This window comes from Rousettus aegyptiacus, unplaced genomic scaffold (assembly GCF_014176215.1).
Source record: "Rousettus aegyptiacus isolate mRouAeg1 unplaced genomic scaffold, mRouAeg1.p scaffold_m13_p_15, whole genome shotgun sequence".
Lineage (NCBI taxonomy): Eukaryota > Metazoa > Chordata > Mammalia > Chiroptera > Pteropodidae > Rousettus > Rousettus aegyptiacus.
In genome coordinates, this window is record NW_023416290.1 from 28,641,374 (window position 1) to 28,663,960 (window position 22,587).

General features: G+C 36.8%; 1 long non-coding RNA gene and 1 other non-coding gene across 2 annotated transcripts; one reads left to right on the forward strand and one right to left on the reverse strand.

The window, feature by feature from the left end:
* Nucleotides 1–245: 245 nt before the first annotated feature.
* Nucleotides 246–22,069, reverse strand: LOC118611993. The gene is made up of 3 exons (XR_004954616.1): nt 18,726–22,069; nt 18,121–18,147; nt 246–676 (listed from the first exon to the last, which is right to left on the reverse strand). It is a non-coding gene; the product is annotated as an uncharacterized LOC118611993 (long non-coding RNA).
* On the forward strand, nt 2,770–2,888 carry LOC118612185. Its single transcript, XR_004954798.1, has one exon. It is a non-coding gene; the product is annotated as a 5S ribosomal RNA (ribosomal RNA).
* Nucleotides 22,070–22,587: the final 518 nt, after the last annotated feature.

Here is a 22,587-nt window from a genome sequence, read left to right on the forward strand (position 1 = left end):
GAGCCCTCCGAAGGCCAGTTTTCACCAAAAGATGGCCACTCAACTTCACACGATGTTCTTAGTCTGCCTGGAGAAAACTTTATGTCATAGTCAGCTCCCTCTACAAACTCTTCTTTGAAATGTCACAGGAGACATCTCAAAGGTGTCTTCTGTGAACTCAGGCTTCCCCCTATTGCTTGTGCAGAAAACACAAAATAAGAAACACAAAACAGACACTCAGATGAGAACAATTACTGAGGTGCAGGTGGACCCAGAGAAGTCCGCCACCTACAACCTAGACAGGACCAGAGACAATAAACAGAACCAGACAACAGGGCACAGGAGGTGGTGTCCCGCGGCCTGTCCATAGTCCAGGAGATATGACTGTATCCAGTCTCTCTACGGACCCCCGATGACCAGTCAACAGAACTAGGAAGGTACCTTTTATCCAGACGCCAAGGCCTCAGAGATTCCAGATTCCCGTCGGGACCAGGAACAAAGAGTGTGTCCTGAAAGCTGTGTCCTTGACTATTGCCTTAACCCAATCACAGCATTCGAGGGCCCTGGAACATTTCAGGTTGGCCACCCCTTTGAAGCCGTAATAGAGACAGCAACCACTTTGGAGGCCGGTCCAGTCTTAGATCTCTAGGCCACTCCCTGAGATCTCGCTGGGGCCTCCAAATGTATCCGCCAGCCCCTGAAAGACACACAGACCACCAGAACTCAGGGAGTTACAGGAAATACACTCTTTATTCAGCCAGCTGGGTCTGCCAGGGGTATGCAGACTCCAAATTAAGCAGCCCCGAAATGTGAGGTACAGGGTTTTTAAGCCCAAAACTCCATTCTTTATTCTGTCTGAACACAAAAGGCTATCTTTCTTCTATTTACTACCTGTCGACTCACAGGTCAGGTGCATAAGTGAGGTTACAGAAGCAGAAAGCTTATTGTTAGAATGTTATGTCCTTATGGGTGACAGCCTATGTTCCCATGGGCATAGCCAAGCAGTAATTTTCCCAGCCAGCACAATCCTTCTTGTAAAATCCTCTGTAAATTGCTAATTTAAACAAGTAGAGACAAGCAGTATATTTTCCCTCTTGCTTGGCATTGAGAAATATGAGCTAATTAATATTAAATGTTACAATGTCTCTATTCTTGCCATAAATTAGGGGGAAATGTAACACACAAACATGAAGTAACAGGAAAGAATATGTCACTGAGAACAAAAAAATATAGTTCACTGAAAACCAATGGGAGTTTTAGAAATGGACAGACACGTCATGTACAAGATGTGTAGGATCTTACAAAAGATTCTAAATAATTTGATCTCCTAGATACAAGCCCAGCTTCCAATTTATTATGGCCTCAAGCACCTAATCACTGGTAAGAATTTCCCTATGCTAAGGAAACAGATCCCCTGCCAACAGGAAGTTCTCATACTCATGACTAGAGACAAGTTAACCGATGCACCAGTGCAGATTGGGCTTGTCACTGGGGAAAACTGCATTAGGATACAGTGAGTTTGATTTGATTGATAGCCACAGAAAGGCAATCTCTTCTACATATCATTAAAGGAAGACTTCCTCTGGGAGCTCATTCGCATCAGTGAAATGTAAAACTCTATTTTAAATGGTAGTGGAGCACAAAAGCATGATCCAACTTCATACATTCCTTCCACAAAGAGGAACATTGGTCATAATTACTCTCATTCTCAGGTTCACATGAGGGACTCTAAACAGCCAGGCTCAGAAGTCAGATGTAGCTTGTGCTTCTTGCAATGAACATAAATCTAGTTTAGATAGTCCCTCTCTGTAGCATTTTCCTCCCTTCCATCTTGTAGTATAAAACAGCTTTGCCAAGTAGGAATCCAACATAAACCCAATGGTAATTTCTCTAGAAACACTAGATCTAAATTGAATAGATCTTTATTAGCAAAATCCAAAAGTAGCACATGATATCCAGAAAATCTGAACTAAAAATGCAGAATAGAATATATAAATATAATGAACTCAATGAATTTAATTACCACAAACATAAATGCAAAATTCTTAGGTAAATCTTTTAGAATGAAAAGGCCATGGGAATACACTCATTAGACAGTGTGGACCCCAATAGCAATTATACACTATGGTGTAAACAAGTATGACTTGTTAGGTTATGATACTACAGGTCATCAGTTTGGGCTAGATTTAGATGGGTGGTTCTTTCCTGATCTCATCTGGGCTTACTTATGTGGCAATTATCAACTGGCAATTCAGCAGAGATTGCATGATCCAGGACAGCCTCGCTCATATGACTGGAAGTTAATGTTGGCTCTCAGCTGGGCTTCTCTTTCTCTCCACATGGTCTCTCATTACCAAGGATACTGGCCTTGGCTTCTTTCCATAGCAACACAAAAAGTCCAGGAAAGCAAGACAGGAAGCTGCAAGACCTGGAATTCCCACAGCTAAGAACTCCCACAAATGTCTCCCTTGTCACTTTCAAAGTGAGTCACAAGTTTGGTTCACATTCAGGATGGTAGAAAACAGATTTCACCTATTGGTGGGAGGAAAGGCAACGTCACATTGTTAAGAGATTAGGACACAAAAATGAGAGGAATTCGTAGCCATTTGTTTCAGTCTACACAAATAAAGATACATCTTAATGAACTCTACTGTTCCTTGTACCTAGTATAAGGTTTGGCATACATAGAAAATATTTCAAATCTATTATTAAATGAATGCACAAGTCTTTGGAAATATAGTCAATCATTTGCCAACCAGGTGAAAAAGGAATTTCAAATTTAAAACTACCATCTACAGCCATGCCACCCTGAACAAGCCCGATCCCATCTGATCTCGGAAGTTAAGCAGGGTCGGGCCTGGTTAGTACTTGGATGGGAGACCACCTAGGAAGGCCAGGTGCTGTAGGTGTAAACAATAAAAATATAAATAAATAAAAATAAGAGATCGTAAGCTGACAAGGTCCTTGCAATCCATGAGGTCAACCAAGGGTTGCCTCACTAAAAAAAAAAAAATTGAAATTACCTGTACTTTTTAAACTATAGTACTAACATCTTAATCAGCTTTACTCTTATGATATTATATTTCCTTTTTTTTCTAATTCCATTGGCATAAAAACCTGTTTTATCCAAATAACTAAGCTTGCATGAAACTCATTTTGACATCTCCTTGAAAAATTGTGCTAGTTCTCTATACTAGCTACAAGAATCATCAAAATAACATAGATCATTCTACATATAATTTATAAACACCTAATAAATATAACTCTGATGCTCTGATCCATACCTTGTGGAAGGAAACACAACCACAATCCATTACCCCCCCCCAAAAAAAATGCAGTTTTATTTATAGCTCATCACAAACAAAGTGGGGCCCATTTTACACAGAGTCTGTCTAAGGAAACTCAGAATTACTCTGCTTTTAAATTCTCCCTTCTTCCTCTTCTATCCACATGCCTTTTCCTTTTTATGAAAAGTAACACATGTTTGCAGCTGAGTAGTTTTATTAGCTGTATCACACCCCTAGAATTTTGGGGATCCAATAACCTTCTTTTATTTCATTCTGTCCCTTTCTGTTCAAGCTGGCAGTATCTCTGCTGGTATAAAATTATCAAAAACTTTGTGAGTCTTCTATGTATGTCACAGGGATTCACTCCATTAGGCAAGAGGCTTGTGTACAGATCTTTGGTAGGTAATACCATTTCTGATTTTGCTTTTGCTGAAATGATAAGAAACAATGACTTTAAGCTTTCTCTGTGCTTTCGGATTTGATTAAGAGGATCTGTAAGCCACAGTCTTCTAAAAGCCTTTTGCATGACTGAATTCTCTGATCTTTTGATCTTCCTGAGGTATTAGCTTCAGCTTTTTCTTTAGAGCATGCTTTCCTAACAATAAATCTCTCAATTTTTTAATCTTTTGCAATTTGGATAGGCTGAAAATTTCCCAAAACATCAAGTTTTGGGTCTTATTTTTACTTAACCATTATCTCTCTCCTCTTGAATTTTATTATAAGCAGCAAAAAAGAAATGAGGACACACCTTCAATATTTTGCATCAAAATTTTCTTCATCATTTACAAGCTCAGCTTTCCACATAAATGCAAATCAAAATTCTGCAAACCATCTTGCCACTATACAACAAGGATCCACATCCTACAGTTTTTAATAACATGTTCCTCATCTCCTTCAGAGTCTTCACCAAAAGTATCCTTGAAGTCCAGACTTCTATTTAATAGTTTGTTTATAATCTTTTAGGTATTCTCTGAGATGATTCTTCAGAGCTCTCACTAGCAGAAACTTTAATGTCCATATTTCTACCAACAGCGTGTTAAAGGCAATCTAGTCTCCCAAAATTCTTCCAGCTTTTGCCCAGTGCTCAATTCTAAAGCTATTTCAACATTTTTAAGTATTGGTTACAGCAGCATCCCACTTTTAGGTGTCGAAATCTTTATTAATTTCTATTGCTGTTATAATATAGTAGCACAAATTAAGTGACTTAAGACAACACAAGTATATTATTTTACAGTTCTATAGGTCAGAAGTGGGGCTTGGGCTAAAACTGAGGTGTTGGCAGGGCTGGGTTCCTCTCTGGATATGCATAGGGAAAATTTGCTTTCTTGTCTTTTCCAGCTTCTGGAGGCCACCACATTTTTTGGTTTGTGTTTCCCTTCCTCTGTCTTCAAAGTTGGCAATGGCAGATTGAGTATTTCTCATGTCAGTGTCTCTGACTTTCCTTCATCATCACATCCTTCTCTGACCATAACCAGGAAAGAGTCTCTGCTCTTAAGAGTTCACCCAGATAATACAGGATGATCTCCCCATTTCATGGTCTGTAAACTTAATCACGTCTGCAAAGTTTTCTTGCCATGTAAGGTAACATTCACAGGTTCCGGAGATTAAGACAGAGATATCTTTGGAGGCCATTACTTTGTCTATCACAAAAAGAAACTTCTATCTTGTTTAAGCCACTGTTATTTTGGCCTTTGCAATAGCAACTGAACTGGTATCCTAACTGATACAATCTTCCTGTCCAATTTCAAGGTTTTGAGTGGTTATTTTTTATCTTTTTAAAATGCTGTCAATAAAGCAAGACTCGGTACCAGGCCTCTGAAAAGAAGAGATAATAAACAATGCCCTATGTAACGTAAGTGTACCTCACTTTATGTAAGACTTACCTGAGATCATTTTTATATTTATAATTGCTATAAACAGAATCATGTTTTAAATACACTAGAACTTACTATGGAGAATTATTTATAAAGTGAAACATCACTTTATAAAATGAATAAGCATTACCTAATACACCTTTTGAATCCATATTTTATATATTTTGTTTGTAAAGCAAATGTATAAAATATAATCACATTACATAGCTATTCTTTTTTAGATGCCTATAAGGTACTATGCTAGGTATTTTACAAAACTCAGATGATCTTTAATAGCGTATGTAATGTGTGTTTTATTATTGAGAATATTCAAACCTAGTAGAAAAGACAAGAGAAATAAGAAAAATGAGTGAAACCCATAAAATGTAAATAAGCTATATAAGATATAGGTTAAACTCATAGGAAGTGTTTAACATAGATAACGAGTCAACAAGTAGCTTATGAGAATTGGGCAGGATACTTAAGATATGTTAAATATAAAAAGTAAATCAGTAACCTGTTAGATCTGTTAAAAATAGATAAGAATAAGTGTAACATATGGTAGAACAAGCAAAATGTTACTTGTAGATTTTAAAAAGGATGGAAAGACCTGGTAAAAAGGTATGATTATGCAACCGTCAAGTTGACCTCTATCGTACTCTTAAATTGGCTCACCATTGGTGGCACTCATAATGCTCCCATCCTGGTCCCATATATGCACAGATAAAATCTATAGCGATTGGTTAGCTAATTGGTGAAATGTAAGAGTGTCCAAGAGTAGTTGTCCCTGTGTCTTGCTGATAGAATAAGGATATGTGTTGGTCCCAAGTACCTTCCATCTGTTGTTACTCAGACAACCATTGCACGACAGAATAAAATCAGATAGAAGATAACAGGGGTATTAGGAAAGGAAGACTATAAGGGAAAAACCTAAAATGAATTTCTGAACTTCATCCAAGGGCTTATGGATGTCAGAAGGTGCTTTTTGCCCTTAGGTCAACGACAGTCTGAGTTCCTTCTCTCAATGGATGTACTCCATCTATTCAGCTACAAACAAAAAATCAGTAGTTCAGCTTGACTTTTCCATCTATCTCCTTTCTCACATCCGATCCATCACAAAGTCCTGCTGATGTTACTTCATAGTAGTTTGTGATTTCATGCACTTCTGTCTATTTCCTTCATAATGACCCTAGTCCAGACTACTATCCTCTCTTGTCTGATTTTCAGCAACTGCCTCCTAATGGGTGTCTCTCTGAATTCACAGACCACAAAGTTATTGTTTTGAAACATAAATCTCAACTTGACCTTCCCTTACTCACAGCCCATCACTGGCTCTCCCTTGCTTGTAGGAAAAAGACCACAATCTCTTTAAAGTTCCATAAGTCTCTATGAGAGCAGTCTCTGCCTCCTTCTCCACTCTGGCCTCCCTCCACTAGGTATTCTCACCTACTTTCAGTTGCCAGAACATGTCAAGTTTTTTTTCTTCCCTCAATCCCTGAGCTTGAAGCGCTACTTTCTCACTTCTTTCAAGTTAATCCTTACTCATCTTTCAGATCTTGGCTCAAACATCACTTGTTCAGGGAAGCTCTCAACCCCCAAGGCTATGCTAGGCCACTTAGTGTTTACTCTTTGGCCTTTCTGAACTTTTCCACACTAGGAATTACCACAAGTTCAACAAATATTTATGAAGGATTTATTGAGCATTCTAGACACTGTATATGTAGCAATAACGAAACAAAATCTCTGCTCTCATACTGTTTACATTCTTCCATATTAACTTAAGTGGTTATTTGGATAATGTCCATCCTTCCCTTTAGTCTATAAGCTTCATGTGGGCAATCACCATACTGATTCACTTACTGTTATCTCTCCAATGCCTTGCACTGTGATGAACACAGAGAAAGTGCTTAGTGCATATTTGTTAAACAAAAAATGTACCATTAGAACCAACACTCCCTATAGTGCAGATCATACCTTACCACTAAAATCTGGTTTTGCCTCACATTCACACTTTTATTAGAGCCTATAAGCTTAAGATACTTTTAAGAGTTGCTTCAACAGTCCTGACCCTTCTGAAAATTAGCTTTGATTGATATAATAGTTTATAAAGTGCTTTTTAAATATTATCTTTACAACAGCCATGTGAAGAAAGCTAAGGCAATATTCTTAGCCCCATTTTTCAGATGTTAAAATCAAAGCTACAGAGACCTCCTGAAGGTCACACAATAGTGAACAGACCAGGGCTAAAATTTTAGTGTTTTCGTTCTATTAAAAACAAACAAACAAACAAAAAAGAACCCACTATTCTAAGCTCTCTCCATCTCCTAAAGCTAAAATCTTATTCAGCTGGTAGGTTATCAGAATAGAAGGAATCTAATCCTTTGAGAACTTAGCGGATCCTTATTTGTTGTTTCTTTTGGGAGATGAGAGAAAAAAGTTTTCCTCAAAATTTAGCTTCTAGGCAAGCACAAAAGTCAAAGGAGAAGATGAATGCAGAGAGCTCTGTCAGCAATGAGCTCAGCCCAGTTTTCAAAGAATAGCTGAGATACTGTGGCACCTTGTGCCTGGACCTATGGAATGCCAGCTGATAAAACTTGAACATAACATTAAATAAGTAGTAAGTCTTCCTTACATCTTGATCAAGAAAAATGCTGGAGGACTTTCCATTTAACTTTCAACAAATGTGAATTATTTTCCAAGAACAAAGAAGTCCTTAAAATCAATTGTTCATGGAAATATATATGCAAAGAAATCAAAAGGTTAATCTATATACTGACTTGTGATATAAGATAGCAAGCTAAACAGAACTTTAGCTCCTCTCCTTCCTAAAATCACATTGACATGACAGAAAAGAAGAAAAGAGAATACCTCACATAAAGGAAGCCTTCAACAGGTTAGAAACTTGATAGATTTCTGGAAATAAAGAGAGCAGATGAGACTGTGCTGGGAGATAAAACAGAGAAGAAGTAGTAAGAACCCAGAATGTACAGCAAAGAAAGCTGTAGCTAAGGTTGGAGTCATTTTAGAGCACTCTGAGTTCAAGGTCAGCAGTAACGGAGTAGGAGGGGGACGTAGAGCAAAAATCAGTGTGATGAACTGAAGGCCTATTGCTGAAACAGTTGGTGAATCAGGAGAATCCCCATTTCCTTTAGGACCCCAATCTTGCTTTGGGAAACCACTCATCTTGCATTGATCTCATCAGTCAAAAAACTGTGGCTTGAGGTGCCTTTCTTTCTTGGCCATAGGGTGGACACTTGACCCAAATAAGGCAAGTCAGATCATTCCTCTAATGGACTGACACAAACGCTAAATGAGGCTCAAATTTTTTCTACTTTGAATAAACTGTTGGGGTTGTTGCCTAAAGATGAATTCCCAGAAATGTTCTGGTTCTTGTGGGTTCTGGCTTCTGTCCTGCCCTGATCCTGGTTCTTCCACTTTATCCAAGAATTTATATGTTACCCCATATCTTTCCTGTAAGTTTCCCTTGCATCCAAATAACCATGACTAATATATAAACCCAGAGTCCAGAGCTTCTCAGTTAGTATTTGCTTCCTTGCCCATCTACCCTATAGCAAAGGCCACCAGTCCATGTACACTAGTTTCAGGCTGACAATGAGACCTTCCAGAGGAGCTGCAGAGCTACGCAATAACAGGAGACCAGTGGCACAAAATAGAAGAACCTATATGATCAAACATCTGACCTCAAATAAAACAGTTAAGTAATAAAAAGGCAACCTAAAAATAATTTTCATCTCCACAGCCAGAGAAATATAAGACAACAAAGCCTAGAAAACCTGAAGCAGGTCTTCTATTAAAAAGAAGGAACAATCAAAACTAACTAAATTTTTTAAGTTATTAGAAAGAGTACAAGAAAAAGTTACAGATATCTCCTGGAATATAAACAAAAAGTCAAAGAACTGAAAAATATAAGCAAAATGTTAAGAATCACATATCCAAGAAGTATCCCTTCTATAAGTTTAAGAAAGAGAAAATAGTAAAGATAGATATATGGCTTCATATTACAAGGGTTCAGCAAATCCAGAGCAGAGAAATAAAAAAGACCCACACAAAGTTACATTACTGTGAAATTTCTAAACACCAAAAAAAAAAAATGACTTACTATAAAAAAATAAAAATTAGATTGGTCTCACATGTCAGCAACAATAGATGTTGGAAAACAGTTCTCAAAGTTCTACAGGAAAAATTATTTTGAATCCAATATTCTATACATAATCAAATTCTCCATAAAATGTGAGGTAAAAATAATGACATTGTCTTTCATACAAGAACTTTAAAAACTGACCTTCTAGACAATCTTTTTGGAAAATAATTTTTTTAAAAAAAAGGAACTAGCAAATCAAAAGAAAAATAAAAGGAATCCAGGAGAAAAGGAAAACATGGAGCATAGTAAACAGAGGACCTAACACAGTAGCTCAACTGAAAAAAAAAATAGGAGAATAGTCGTGCAGCAGTTTAGGAAGTAATCGGTCCAAATTAAAACAATAAATCCAAGAGCTCTGAGAATAAGTCCTCAAGAAAAATTGAAGTCACATTAATAGTCTAATTAAGCAGCTTGATGGTCTTGGTGATAACGTGAAGTTATATGCTTCTTTTGTCCACAGGAAAAAAAGACAAAATAGAAACTGGGAAGGGGGATAGGGAGAGGGTGGAGTGAGGGTACGAATACACAGAGAGTATGAAGGTAAAAAAAATCACAACCCAAATATGAAGCCAACTGAAACGCAGGTGATTTTGAGCCACTGCAAAAACTAAAAGACAATTGAGGTCGATCAATTTGACATTGATATTTGGAACATTCTACTTTGTGAAGCTCAGTTTTCATGACATGAATACATTTCCAATTGCTCATCAGCGTTTTACATGAAATCATATTTACATGAATCATAATAATGTAAACATTTGTTATCAGTGTCCCATTCTTATTAAAAAGTAAAAGAAAGATGTAAGAAACCCACCAACAAAGGTAACAAAAGTACAGCTTAATTAATTACTATAATGATAACATCTATTTAACCATCATTCAGCTCAAGTAATAGAACTTTACACCCATCCCCAGAAACTCCTCCATTTTCACCATCCAGATCTCAACCTTCTGGGTATCATCAATAATCATTTCCTTGCCTTTCTGATCATTTTATCACCCAAATGTGCTTTCCTAAATATTATAGTTTGATCTTGATAATTTTTTTTAACATTTTAAGGCTTTTTTAAAATTTAGAAAGTTTTCCCCTTCCTCCCTTTCTGTTTCTTGCACTTTGTCTATTGAAGAACATGGAGTCTGGATTTTCCTGAAGACATATTCATGCCGTCCTCTACCCTTCAATCTGCTAATGGGCATCTGGATCCAGAGACTGGCTCAGACTAGGTTTCCAGTCTTTTAACAAGACTACAGGTGGTGATGTGTTCTTTCTTTCATCCTTTCTTTTTTGTGATGGCTTTATTAACATCCTAAAATTCGCTCATTTAAAGTATACAATTCAATCGTTTTTAGTATACTTACAGAGTTGTGCAATCATTACTGATGTTAATTTCAGAACATTTTTCATCATCCCAGAAAGAAACCCCATCACCCTCCAAACCCCCAATCCTTCCACCAGCCTTAGGCAACTACTAATCTACTTTCTGTCCCTATCAAATTGACTATTCTGGGCATTTCATATAAATAGAATTAAATCATCTGTAGCCTTTTTTGACTGCTTGTTATCATAATGCATTTTAAGATGGTGATGTATTCTTTCATCAGGAAACACCAAATGTCCAGTTTTCACTCATTTTTGGATATTAAAGGATGGTGAGGGTCCATGCCTAGAGCTATTAATACATCAGGGATTGCAAAATGGTCATCTGATTTTGTTATTTCCTTCAATTTATCAACTTGAATACATATATAAAGAGTTGCTATCTCTCTTTTACAATATGGTTTCCCAGTGGTACAGTTCCAATAGAACAGGTAAGATAAATGCTTGATTTATTCTCATCCTATACAAGTTTTCAAGATAACAAGCTACTCCTTTGTCATCCTCCAAAGGTTATGAATGATATTTAAATATATACATTTATAAATTAAGAGGGCTTGGATTTAAGTATATTCAATAGATTTTGATTAATTTCAATTATAAATCTTTTTCAAGGTCAAATTGTACCTCTTTGGCCACAGAGAGCTCCTTAAGTAGGCTCCTGACTGTTTATGACATGACTATATATATATATATACAACCAGCAGTCTCACAATAACAGTAATAACACTGTGCCACCAATATTAAAAACAGTTAATATGTTTTGCTTATGCTCTCCCACTCTGACCCTGCTATTTTTTTAAATTTATATTTTCAATTACAGTTGACATACAATATTTTATGTCAGTTTCAGGTGTACAACGTAGACTAGACATTTATATAATATACCTTATGAAGTCATCACCCTACAAAGTCTAGTACCCATCTGACAGCATGCGCAGTTATTATAACATTAATGGCTACATTCCCTGTGCTGTACTTTACATCCCCATGACTATTTTTACAACTGGCAATTTGTATTTCTTAATACCTTTCACTTTTTTTTCACCAATCCCCCAACTTCACTCTCAAATAGCAACCGTCAATGTATTCTCTGTATCTATGAGTTTGTTTCTGTTTTGTTCATTCATTTATTTTGTTTTTAGATTCCACGTGTAAGTGAAATCATGTGGTATTTGTCTCTCTGTGTCTGACTTATTTCGCTTAGCGTAATATCCTCAAGGTCCACCCGTGTTGTCGTGTTGTCACAAATAGCAAGATCTCATTGTCTTTTATGGCTGAGTTGTACTCCACTGTATTTATGTGCAGTGTACATAGAGGGTGCATGTATCTTTTTGAATTAGTGTTTTTGTATTCTTTGGATAAACACTGAGAGGTAGACAATTTGTATCATATATTTCTATTTTTAGTTTTTTGCAGAATCTTCATACTGTTTTCCACAGTGGCTGCAACAATTTACATTCCCACCAACAGTTTATGATGATCGCTTTTTCTCCACATCCTCTTCAAGACTTATTTCTTCTTTTTTTTAAAAATAATAGTCATTCTGCCAGGTGTAAGGTGATATCTCATTATTTGTATTTCCCTGATAATTAGTAATGTTAAACATCTTTTCAAGTGCCGTTGGCCATCTGTATTCCTTTAAAAAAAAATGTCTATTCAAATCCTCTGCCCATTTTTTAATCAGGGTTTATTTGTTGTTGCTGAGTTGTATAAGTTCTTTATATATTTTGGATATTAACTCCTTATCAGATATATGATTTTCCAATATTTTCTCCCATTTGGTAAACTGCTTTTCATTTTGATGATTGTTTCCTGTGCTTGGAAGGAGTGTTTTAGTTTGATGTAGTTTAATTTGTTGATTTTTGCTTTTGTTTCCATTGCCTTCACAATCAGATCCAAAAGAACCTCACTAAGACTGATGTCAAGGAGCTTACCACCTATATTTTCTTCCAATGATCGTTCTTACATTAAAGTTTTTAATCCATTTTGAGGTAATTTTTGTGTAAGGTATAACATAAGGATCTAGTTTGGGTTTCTTTTGCATTTGGCGTCCAATTTTCCCAGCACCATTTATTGAAAAGACTGTCATTTCCCCCAATCAATATTTTTGGCTTCTTTGTTATAAATTAGTTGTTTGTATATGTATGGGTTTATTCCTGGGTTCTCTATTCTGTTCCATTGATTTGTATGTTTGTTTTTATGCAAGTACAATAGTACTGTAGCTTAGTAGTATACTTTGACGTTAAGGAGTATAATACCTCCAGCTTTGTTCTTCTTTCTTAAGATTATTATGGCTATTCAGGATCTTTTGTTGTTTCCATACAAATTTTATAATTATTTTTTCTAGGTCCGTGAAAAATACCATTGAAATTTTGACAGGGATCACATTGAATCTGTAGATTGCTTTGGATGGAATCTAAATTTTAACAATATTAATTCTTCCAGTGCATAAACATGAAAGAGCTATTCATTTATCTGTGTCTTCATCAGTTTCCTTAATCAATGTATTGTACTTTTCAGAGAGCAGGCCTTTCACCTCTTTGGTTAAAATTATTTCTAGGTATTTTATTCTTTTTGGCACAATTATAAGTGAGGTTGGTTTCTGAATTTCTCTTTCTAATATTTTGTTATTAGTGTATATAAATGCCGTAGATTTCTATATATTAATTTTGTATCCTGAAATTTTACTGAATTTATTTATTAGTCTAACAGTTTTTAGGTGGGCTCCTTAAGGTTTCTGTATATAGTTTCTTGTTATCTATGAATAGTGACAGTTTTACTTCTTTCTCTTCAATTTGATGCCTTTTATTTTTTTTTGAATTGATGCCTTTTATATCTCCTTCTTGCCTAATAGCTATAGTAAAACTTCCAATACTATGTTGAATAAAAGTAACAAGAGTGTGCATCTTGTCTTTTTTCTAATCTTAGATGAAAAGCTTTAAACTTTTCACTGTTTCATATGCTGTTAGCTTTAGGTTTGTCATATATAGCCTTTAATATGTTGAGATACATTCCTTCTAATCCCACTTTGTTGAGAGTTTTTATCATAAATGGTTATTGATTTTGTCAAGTGCTTTTTCTGTGCCTATTGAGATGATTATATAATTTTTAGCCTTCATTTTGTTAACGTGGTGTATCACAAAGATTGATTTGCGGATGTTGAAACTTCTTTGTATCCATGGAATGAAGTCCACTAGGTCATAGTGAATGATCCATTTAATTGTTGAATTCAGTTTGCTAATATGTTGTTGAGGATTTTTGCAAATGTGTTCATCAGGGATATTTGCCTATAATTTTTTTTCTGTGTGTGCGTGTGTGTGTGTGTGTGTTATCCTTGTCTCATTTTGGGTATCAGGGTAATGCTGGCCTTGTAAAAATGAGTTCAAAATTATTCTCTCTTCCTCAACTTTTTGGAAGAGTTTGAGGAGGATAATTATTAAATCTGTTTGGAATGTTTGGTAGAATTCACCAGTGAACCAATCTAGGCCTGGACTTTCATTCATTGGAAGTTTCTCTTTTTTTTTTTTTTTTTATCATTTATTCACTCTCTCCTTTCTAGTAATCAGTCTATTCAGATTTTCTATTTCTTCATGGTTCAGTCTTAAAAGAGTGTATACTTCCAGAAATTTATCCATTTATTCTAGGTTATCGAATTTGTTGGAATATGTTTATAGTAGTTTCTTATGATCTTTTATATTTCTGTGGTATCAGTTTTTAACTTCTCTTTTATTTCTGATTTTATTTATTTGAGTCTTCTTTCTTTTTTTTCTTAGTAGTTCTACCTAAAGTTTTTCTACTTTGTTTATCTTTTCAAAGAACCAGCTCTTAGTTTCATTAATCTTTTCTATTTTTATTTTTAGCCTTTATTTCATTTATTTCCACTCTAATCTTTGTTTCCTTCCTTCTACTAATTTGGGCTACTAATATGGCCTTCTAGTAAACTTTTTATTCTTTTCTAGTTCCTTTAGGTGTAAGGTTAGATTATTTATTTGACCTTTTTTTGTTCCTTCAAGTAGGTTTATATTGCTCTAAACTTCCCTCTTAGAACTGCTTTTTCTGCGTCCCATAGGTTTTGGAATGTCATATTTCCATTTTATTCATCTCAAGATATATTTTTGCTTCAACTTTGATTTCTTCTTTAACTCACTGGTTGTTCACTAGCAGCTTGTTTAATCTCCACATATTTGTGATTTTTTTTCAGATCTTTTTTTGATTGATTTCAAGTTTCATGTATTGTAATCTGAAAAAATGATAGACATCATTTTTTAAATTTATTGAAAAATTTTTTATGGCCTACCATATGATCTATCCTAGAGAATATTCCATGTGCACTTGAGAAATGTGCTTTTGAGTAGAATGTTCTGTATCTGTCTATTAAGTCCACCTGAATAATGTGTCATTTAAGGCTGCTGTTTATTTATTGATTTTATGTCTGGACGATCTATCTATTAATGTAAGTGTGGTACAAAAGTCCTCTACTACTATTGTATTCCTGTCAGTTTCTCCCTCCAGGTCCATTAATATTTACTTTATATATTCAGGTGCTCCTATATTGAGAGCATATATTTATAAATGTCATATTTTCTTGTTGAATTGATCTCTTTATCATTATGTATTGCCCCTCTTTGTCTTTTATTACAGTTTTTGTTTTAAAGTCTATTTTGTCTGAAATATGTGTAGCTACCCCAGCTTTCTTTTGGTATTCATTTGAATAAAACAAATGTTTCAACCCTTCACTCTCTGTGTGTTCATATATCTAAAGTGAGTCTCTTGTGGGCGACATATAGATGGGTCTTGTTTTTTATCCATTCAGCCACTGAATGTCTTTTGATTGGAGAATTTAGCCCATTTACATTTAAGTAATTATACATAAATAAGTAGACACTTATTGTCATTTTGTTAATTGCATTCTTGTTTTGCAGTCCTGTGGGGCCCAGAAACACAAGTCACTTTGGCCACAACCACCAGGCATTCTAGGGGTATCCCCTGTGTGAACTGAACACATTCTCTAGGTTTAGCAGGGAAGATTGAAGTGAAGCAGTAAGCTGGGGTGAAACTGTCTGCCAAGTTAGTCAGGTCAGGGACATAGGAGGGCATTGGATTACAGGAAGCAGTGGTAGTGAAGTAGCCCTGCCAGCATTGGGCTAACGAGGTAGAAAGAGAGTACAAAAATGGCACCCTCTAGTGCCTCCATCCCCAGAGAGAGTTCTATCTTAGCCCAGCTTCTCTGGTTGGTATTTTAGGGTTAATAGTAAATTTCCTCCTCTTATAGTCTAAACACATTTCAAACTGCTGCTTTCGTATTGGATCCCAGGGTGACTGAGTCTGTGCGCAAGACCTTTAAAAGCTGAGTTTCCGTTTCCTACAGCCCTTTGGGTATCCTGGGTGTTAGCCCTGCTGGTTTTCAAAGCCAAATGTTTTAGGGGCTCATCGTTGTGGTACAGGTCCCCAGGATTGGGGCATCTGATGTAAAGCCTCAGGGATAAGCCCCATATTTTTGATATCCCTCCCACTTGGGAGTCACCACATTTGAGGTCAGGGTTTTGGTGAGACTGCATTTCTGCATCTCCTATATATCTCTATGTGCCTTTTCCATCTTTTGTTGTAGAAGAGCTGCTCAGCTAGTTTTCATGTCTTTTTTGGAGAGAACTATTGTATATATAGCTGTAATTTTGGTGTGCCTGTGGGAGGACTTGAGCTCAAGATCTTCCTGTACCACCATCTTGAGCCAAACCTCTTGAATTACTCTTAAAATACTAAGAATTGAAAATAAAAATGAAAACCTTCTGTATATATAACTATGCATGATCATAAAGATTTATCTGTTAATAGTTTTTCATTAATTTAATACATTATTATGCAGTTTATATGTGTTCTAAGATTTTATTGCTCAGAGTTTCATTGTATAAATCACCAAGTAGATGATGAGAGAGGAATACAATCAACTGCTCAGACCTCAGGCTTTAAGGCCATATATATATGAGTCTGAACACTGGTCATGTGACCAAGGCAAGTTATTGGAACTCTGTATCCAGTTTTCCTGTCTGTAAAGTGGAAACAATAAAACTATGACTTCCTTCTCATTGTGAGAAACAAAAATAATAATGCGTGGAAAGTGGTTAGTATATTGCCTGGAACATTGTAAGTTATTTGCTATTATCCTCATTACATTGAAGGCGAGGCCACAACTTACATTTTATGTCCCCAAAAGAGGCTAGTATTCATCAGACTCTCAGTAAAATCTTAGTGAACTTAATCAACTACAGCTACTGGATAGAAGAAAAATAGGAGAGGCAGGGGAGACTTAAGTAAAAATAGTTAATATGTTCAAAAGGAAGCAATAAAATAAAATAGCCCCAGCTAAGATGACCCAGATACTAAGATTTGTAAAGTACCTACAGATTTTCTAACAATTAATCCCTTATGAAAGGTTTTGTTTGTTCCTTGAGAAGATTCTGAGATTTTATTTAAGTATCTTGATTGTGGTCCCCAGTCTTGGCAATATGCTTCTGGTATTCTCTGCTCCATGAAGCTTCAGGACAGGCAAGCCAAAGCACAGACCTCAAGAATATTTGTTCTTCCCCAAAAGGAAACCCAGAAGTAGCCTCTTCATCATTAATTATTCCAAGGATTTTCAAGAAAAGATTGTTTAAGGGATAATTCTGCTTAACTTTGTAAATAGCCCTGAGATAGTGGAAGTAGAGCCTAGCTGGTATTAGGAGCCAATTCAGGAAGGAATCAGCCCTAGGGCTGGGAAGAATTCCCAAATGACCAACCTTTATGATGGCTTTTGTAATCCCAGATTTTTACAAATCCAGAAGATAGCACATAGGGCTTGAATGCAGTAAATGTAAATTCTGATTTATTCATTCATTCAATATCTGTTGCTTGCCAACCATGCTAAGTACTAGGAATATAGAGATGAATAAAAAAATTATTTCTAAATCATAGATACTATTAAAAAATAAGGCAACAAGCCCAAAACAGAGTCATTTATGCTAAACCCTATGTCACCAAACTGAGTCTTAACTTAGTGAGTTTCAGCTCTCCCAGAAATGAAATCTTAAACAAGTCAAACAGGAACCACCTGATCATCACTAGTAGGTAATCTGCCTGACACACCTATGCCAGACCCTAAAGGAAAGTGACTTTACAGTAACCAATCTGCTTTTTTTTGCCTAGTATAAGTTCCTTGTTTCTGCAACCTTTTGTCTGTAAAAATCTTTCATTTGGTACAGCTCTTTAGACTCTTAAAATGTATAATATGCCTCAGTTTATATTTTAAAAGGTGTTACCAGTCCAAAAGATGACTATAAATGAACCACAATGGGAACTGATCCAAAATGCCAAAGATAATATATAAAAAATAAGAGAAATATTTGCTAACATATGACATATAAAAGTTGACATATAAAGAAAATCATACATCAGCAAGAAAAAGATGTATAACACAGTACTTACATGGGCAATGAACAAGAGCAGACAGTTCTGTAAATGAAAAATAAAAGTGATGTTCAACTTCAGTAATAATCCAAGAAATGTAACTTTGCAATAATAAAAACACCGCTCTGTCTATCAAATAGGTGAAGATCAGCCGATGTGTTCATGGGTAATAAGCACTTCTTAGGTGACTTGTGGAAGTGTAAACAGGGTCAACATTTACAGAGCTTTGTGAAAATAAGTCTCAAAAGCCTTAGAATGTTTACATTCTTTGGCCTAATATACTCATTTATAGGCATTTATTCCAAGGAAATATAAAAATATTAAAATATTTATGTACAAGAGTGTTCATTAGAATTCTGTTTCTAATAATATAAAATTGGAAATAACCTAAATGCCCAACAATAATAAATGATTAAATAATTATAGTTCATTTATACAATGAACTAGGATGCAGCCATTTCTTCAAATATTTTTCTTCCCCATCCTTTTTTAGAGACTTCAGTTACAGTGCACTGTAGACCATCTGAGTTGTACCATAACTCACTAATACTCAGTTCATTTTTTTCCATTCTTTTTTCTCAGTGTTTCCTGAAGTCATTATTGCCTTGACATTTTTAGCCTACCTGCTATGGGAAAAGTGGGCCTTGACAGCAGTCAAAACAAATCCTCATGCAAAAAGATGTAGCGTTGGCAGGTGGAAGCAGGACAGGCATGAGTGGAAATGGTGAGAGTTAAGGAGATACGGGCAGAGCACCAACAGCTGCCCTTGTCTTGACACATCCTTTCCATAGTTCCAGATCCCACCATAGCTTCTACACCAACTTCGCAGTCAATTGAGATTTAAAGTACATATTCACACTGAGGTAAAGAAACATGGCCTTAGCAGGTTCAAGGGCAAGAAAGAATACATCCACAAATCAGACAGAAAGAGAAAGAGAAGACATACTCTTAGGGATAAGCTATGCCTTAGCTTAGCTTAGAGGAGGCTGTACAAACAGCCCTAGCTACCTTCCTGCTGGATAGCCAGCCACACAAAGATCTCTTCATCTTTGTCACTGCCCATCCCAGCATTTGTTGGTGAAGCCTGATGGGTTACACACCAAACCAAGCAGACAAGAAGAATAGCTAGGGCCTGATTGGGCCTGTGAGCTAGGGTGAGGAAGACTAAAAGAAGTCAGAAGGGCAAGGCACAGGCTGGCTGACAAAGGAAAGGGTGCCAAGCAGGCTGCCATCCTCAGCTACCATCCAGTTGGTTTTAGGCAAACCAACAGTCCAGACAAAGCAAACTGTTTCAAATACCAGCTCTGCACCAAGAGCTGGGGAGCTAAGGATGCTTCAGTGCCCAGCTCCCTTTACCACACACTCCCCAACTCCTGGACTAGAGTCAGAGCTTCCCCGTGACTTATCTCCAGCACTCACAAGAGAAACCTGTCAGGAATCCTGGGAGGAGCTGTTCCCTTGGCAAAGGGAGAAAAATCCAGGCCACAAAGAAGAAAGTGTTTGAAAAGAACCAGTTGATCCAAAGGAAAAAAAAAAAAAAGTTATCCCCTGAAGAGTCAACTTCCAGCCAATCTCTGGAATGAAACCCTTGTAATTAAATGCCATGTCCTGGGGTGGCCAAACTCATGCACCTCAACCCAGCTGTAAACTGGCAAGCTATAGACATCTTCTGCTAGTATTTTAATATTTAGTAACCACCCTGCAGCTGATTAAATACAGATATACACTGTAGCCTTCTCTGGTCAGCAAAGGACAAAAAGGCCTTCCCAGCCATGTGGGCCACCCCCACCCCCAGAGCCAGGCCTCTGAGCTGTCACACTAAGGCTACAGCAGGATCTGGGGTTCTGTATCACAGGTGCTCACATCCCAGTCAAGAACTTACCATGTTCCTCACTTTGTCCATCCAGATAAAGTCCTGCCCCTATCACCATTACCACACTTTCCACCACCACCTCTGCCCAAAGAACTTGGAACCTAAAAATCTCAGGGTTCACAGTTTCTGTTGGAGTCCCTCCATTTTTCAAAAAGCTTTTCAGTGAATGCTGCAATGTATTTTAACCAAATTTATTCCTCTGGCTTTCTCAGACTGGGCTCCACCTGGACCTACTGACATGAAAGCTATAGGCTACCCCAGATGAATCTTCCCAAACATAAATTTCACTGGAAGGTATTTAACACATTTTACACTAAAAAGAAAGACAGGTTTGTTATAGAAGAGACATACAGGGATGGAATTGAAATGCTGATGTGAGAAAGTATGGGTCAAGGCCACCCCAATGTCAATGAGGCAGATGGCACAGATGGCTCACACACAGCTATGCACCAACCCAAGGGATGAAGTGTGAAGTTTATAGATACCACCACAGCTTCCCTTGGAGAGCAAGCACTAGCCTGTGATCCAATCCTGGCCAGAAGGTCCTGGGAGGAAGTCTGCTGGAGGAAGCAGAGGCTGAGGGGTTTCATGGGAGGGTGTTTCTTCCCAAATAAAAAAAAGATTCATGGGAGGAAGTGCCCTCTTTTTCAGCCAGGTGACTCTCCACACCTGATGCCTAAGGTAGCAGCAATAATCTTCTGACCCTGAAGAGACTTGCTCAACAATGAACCAATCTCCAAAGACCCCTGAAAAGATGGATGGAAGAGACCAGGTCATGGTTAACCCCACCCAACTCCAAATTAACCACCTTAGAATCACCAATTCCAAACGTCTTATTCTATGAAATACCAAATGTCCTTATTTGTGTAAGCTATTTGAGTTGGGGGGTCTTTCTATACTTGCAGCTAATAGAGTCTGTATGGAGGTGATAATTTCAGATCCATTCTCATGTCTCAGTCAAAGTTCAGGAGCCTTTCCTGGGTCTAGGAGACAAAAGAGCAACCCACAAGGATTGTTTTAATGTTGATGGTTGTTCTGGTTTATTAAGCTCTCGTTTATTGAGTTCTTACTATGTGCTAGATTAAGCTAATTTAATTCTCCTAAGAACCCCACAAGTGGCATTATTATCCTCGATTATTTATAGATGGGAAACTGAAGCATGGAGAGGTTAAATAACTTGCCCAAGATCACTCAGCCAGTTCATGACAGAGGCAGGTTTTGAACAAACCCCCTCCCTTGTCAGTATAACACCAGAACCCACACTTTAGTGACTCCTCTACAAAGCCTCTCAACTCCTCAGAGAATCTCAAGAGGTCTGGAAGGCAAAACAGTGCCCCAATGCAAAAGTAGAAGGTGCTCTGTTAAATACTTCCCAGGCAGTTGTTCCTAAGATATTCCTATGCCCCTGTCTCTGCTTAAGGGTTGATGTCTACATTCCACAGTCAAATTCACTGGCTTTCACTACCCTTGTGTCAAAATCTCTGGAAATTTACCAGGCATTTCTTTCCTAATGCTGAGATGGTGCCCTGAAATTATATGCAAAACGTTGTGACTAAAGGACATGTTCCTTGGGAGAAACTCAACAGTTTTCAAAGGGATCTGTTACCCAAAAAAGTTAAGAATCAGTTTCCTCAAACCATGTTTATTGCAGCATTATTCCCAATAGCCAAGATGTGGAAACAACCTAAATGTCCTTCAACAAATGAATGGATAAAGAGAATGTAATATACATATATTCTATCTTCCATAAATACATGACAGAATATTATTCAGCCACAAAAATAAGAAACTCCTGCCATTCGCTACAACATGATGAATAGATGAGCCTGGAGAGAATTATGCTAAGTGAAATAAGCCAGACAAATACTGTATGGTACCGCATGCATGTGGAACCTAGTAAAGAAAAAAAAAGTCAATTTCATAGATAAAGAGAAGAGAATGGTAGTAGCTAGGGACTGGGGAGAGGGGAGAATGGAGTGATATAGATCAAAGTGTACAAATTTTCAGTTGCAAAAATAAATTTTAGGAACCAAATGTACAGCACAATGACTACAGTTAATAATACGGTATTGTATACTTGAACATTGCTGAGAGTAGATCCTAAGCATTCACAGCAAAAAAAAAAAAAAAAAAAAAAAAAATCAACTACATGAGGTGATAGGTGTGTTAATTATCTTGACCTTAGTAATCATTCCACAATGTATATGTACATCAAGTCATCACATAGCACACTTTAAATATATGCAATTATATTTGTCAATTATTCCTCAATAAAGATAAAAAATAAAATAAAATTGAAAAAGTGTCAGCCTCCTAAAGATACTTCAGATGTAGCCAGGCCCTATCAAATTTTTTAGCATTCAAAGGGACCTTACAGACCATCAAGACCAATGCCCTTGTACTGAAAAAGAAAACAAAGATAAGAAATAAACAGATTTGCTAAAGCCACTTAGCTAGTTAGGAACAAGGCTAGGACTAGAACCCAGGGCTCCTAGCATTAACTTCTGCCATGGTCATCTGTTGCATAGTCTGAGATTCCACCATCAAAATTTCCCCTTCTGAATTAATAGGCCCTAACTCCACCTATAAGTGATTAAATGTTGTTATACGCT